Source organism: Salvelinus sp. IW2-2015, unplaced genomic scaffold, assembly GCF_002910315.2.
Source record: "Salvelinus sp. IW2-2015 unplaced genomic scaffold, ASM291031v2 Un_scaffold16297, whole genome shotgun sequence".
NCBI lineage: Eukaryota > Metazoa > Chordata > Actinopteri > Salmoniformes > Salmonidae > Salvelinus > Salvelinus sp. IW2-2015.
In genome coordinates, this window is record NW_019957527.1 from 106252 (window position 1) to 109770 (window position 3519).

Here is a 3519-nt window from a genome sequence, read left to right on the forward strand (position 1 = left end):
AATACACAAAAGCTCTGATATGTGAAAAACTATTGCATTGTTCTGTGCTAAGGAGGAGCGCATGTATGGACAATTTCATGTTAAGCGCATGGCGTATGACACATCATGACTGGTGGGGTAGAGCGCTTCTCAACTATCTCTTGATTGAAGTACCAGCGGTGCATAAATACCATGCTGCATTTCGCAACATGATGTTTCCACAAAATGCCAACAATGTTTCGCTACAAACAAATGTTTCCACCTTTTCGATTGGTCCACAAATTCTCTTCAAAACTGACTTCAAAGATCTCCATAAGCACAAGTCAACCTCAAGTTTATCATCAAACAAAGACACAGGAGGAGCGCGAACGCAGTCCCCACTACCATAAATTATGCAATCGAGATTTCCGCATTTGGAAATTCGCAGGGGTCAGCACAGCCACAGTGCAATGGCTGAGCGCCTCTAACCCTTCTGATCACGGTAGCTCCCTTGCCAGGTAAGTATGACTTTACACATCGGTGGAGGGCAAGTCTCTCCAGTGCCAACATTTTCGTCTAACGGTAACCACTTTGTGTTCTGATAATATCACATCACTTCGACCTGCGTGAAATGCCGTTTAGGAATGCACTTGCAGACAAGTGGTGAAAAAGTTGTTTATTTTGTTTACTAATTATATCATGTAACCACTAAGTCCCATCATGCAACACTGTAGAAAAAATCACCAAAGACTTTTTAATATCTTAATTAACCTGTCTGATATCACAAATGTATGCGATATGACGAAATACAATCACATTCAGACACACACACAGACAAATGCATAAACCAATTGATTTATTATCGATAACATCTCACATTCTCTTTTGCTTTTGATTTACTCCGTAAAAGAAGGGTTGTAATTCCACCATGGAAAACACGGCCATCAGACATCAGTCCAGTTCCTCTCCTCACCAGCATTAATTCCTCTGATCATTTGAACAGGGCGAGGGACACAAAGCACACAAGCTGCATTCAGTAACAATATCTTATTTGTCTTATTAATAAAAGGCAGTTTCTCCCTGACAACACAAGGAACTTTGATCGTATTAAAAGGGCAGGGGACAGCCCATATAAGCTGAATTTAGTCAATCAGCATCAAACGCTTACTACAAGGCATGTTTCTGATTAAATAATGCAGAGACACACCCTAGTGGACAAAATGCTTCAGCACCTGTATTCCCAGCAGTCTCCCATCCAAGTACTAACCAGGCACCCTGCTTAGCTTCCGAGATCAGACAGATCGGTGTTATTTTTTTTTTTTTTTTTTTATTATAAAAAGTTCAAAAGAATTTACAAACCAAATCATATTTTAATACTAACAATCCTTCAATTAATATTCCTTCCTTGTACATCAGCAAAAAAAACATTTTCCATAACACAATCCAATAAAACATCAAAACACAACAATAAAATTACACCATCTCAGAAGTTAACCCTAAATCCCCCTCCTCCCTCCTCCATAGACACTAAAGTACTCCCCTTTATAACATACTTTCAAATTTCTCTAGTTTTGCATTATACATTACTCATCTGCTTTCTTAAACCTGCTTAAAGATTACCCAGCATTCACCTTTTTCCCTTCAAAATGTTTCATATTCCTTCTACAGTAATTGCATACCTCACAAAACTCAAAACAATATTCAACAGGTACACATTACACCCAAACATTTCCCCACCCTCCAAAAATATTAACCTATCCATGCAAAGCTTTCAAAAACTCTCTTTTCCAGTGCCTCCACAACAAAAGTTTTACTTCATTGAAAAAATCTGTCAGACATGGACATTCAACAAATAAATGCAACAAAGACTCTGGCTTCATCATACACACATCACATTCCCGCCGTACATCCCTGTTTATCTGATGTAAAACAATATTTGTGTATATACGATTATGCCGTAACATAAAATCCATGTTCTCACAATTCCGTTTATTCCCAAACAAAACCAAATTCTCCCACAGCAAAGAAACATCCAAATCAATAAACATTTTTCTCCACATCCTCTCAGCCGCAGGCCTCACACACACAGGCTTCAACATACACTTGTACAATCTTTTCTGTGTTACTTTTGATAATAATTGTTTCCCCGATCCTTTACCCACATAGAGACTTGGCAGCACATACAAGTCCTCATATTCCCCCTCCCTATTTATCACTTTTATCCACTCACCCGGAATGCATAATTTTATTCTTTCATATATCTTTAATACTAATTTACTCTCCACTGTATCATCAAACTCCCACACAGTATCCAGAATTGCCTGCCCCCTTAAAAACCCAGGTATAACCTCGTAAAGAAAATCTTTTACCAATATTAACCCAGCCTTCATAAACAATTTGTTGTACAGCACTTTCCCACCACTCTCTATTTTCGGATTTAAAAACACAGGCTGATTAAATATGTTGTCCTTATGTGTACATGTGTACTCAATCTGAGGAAGAAATTCCCCCCATGCCAAGAACACCTCCTTATAGAACTCAGGCAAATCCTCCAACATAGCCTTCTTCCATGACATCAATAATCCACTTTCTTCACAACCCCCACTTCTGTACAAAAAATATTTAAAAAACCTTTTCCATCCATAATCTATCTCCCCATATAAGTATTTTTGCACAGTTTTTATTCTCATTGCTTTTCTCTTCACATCCAAATCCACCAATTTCAACCCTCCATCCTTTAAATCCGAGATAAGAGTTGCCCTTGCAATCCTAGTCCCCTTCGTACCTCCATTAGAAATTCTTAAACAACTTCTAATATATTTTAACACCTCATGCTGGATATTTCTTTCGTATGCTTTAAATCATGTATATGGTGTTGGCCAGTAATGCGCTCACGTGCTGGGCCTATATAATTCTCCTAAATAACGTTATTGTTTATATACTCTATCTATTTACCTGGTGCCCTCTTTCATCCACCCAAACACTCCTAAGTCTTTATTTACCTTAGCTTTTTGAAGGGAATCACAGTCCACCTTTTCTCTATCCCCACATACATTATTTCAGATTTTTCAACATTAAGTTTTGCCCTGATGCTTCCATATACCTCAAAGCACTCCATTACATTCTTCCACATTTCAACATCTATCACAGTACAATGTAGTATCATCCGCTATTTGCTGTATAACACTCTCCCCCCATCCGGTATTCGTATACCTCGAATTAATTTGTTTGCTTTAATCATTGCTGCAAGCGGCTCACCGATAAACTATAAAGAGCAGCTGATAACGGCTCCCTGCCTAACCATCTCTCAGAGGAAAGAATCTGTTAAATCCCATTACATTTTCTCTGCTCCTGCAGATCCATTCAGTAATCTAATCCACCTATCATTCTTTCACCAAAACCAAATTTCCCAAGTGTACGCATAAAAGGAATGATCAACTCTATCAAGCCTTATTTAGATCACCACTATCAACACCCCCTTCCCCCGATATTGCTATATCACATCCCTTATTGTTCCCACTGTGTCAGAAATATCCCTCCCTGGTACACTATATACTTGTG

General features: G+C 38.4%; 1 pseudogene; it reads right to left on the reverse strand.

Annotated features, from left to right (window-relative positions):
• Window positions 1-332: 332 nt before the first annotated feature.
• Window positions 333-484, reverse strand: LOC112080374 (U1 spliceosomal RNA; annotated as a pseudogene).
• Window positions 485-3519: the final 3035 nt, after the last annotated feature.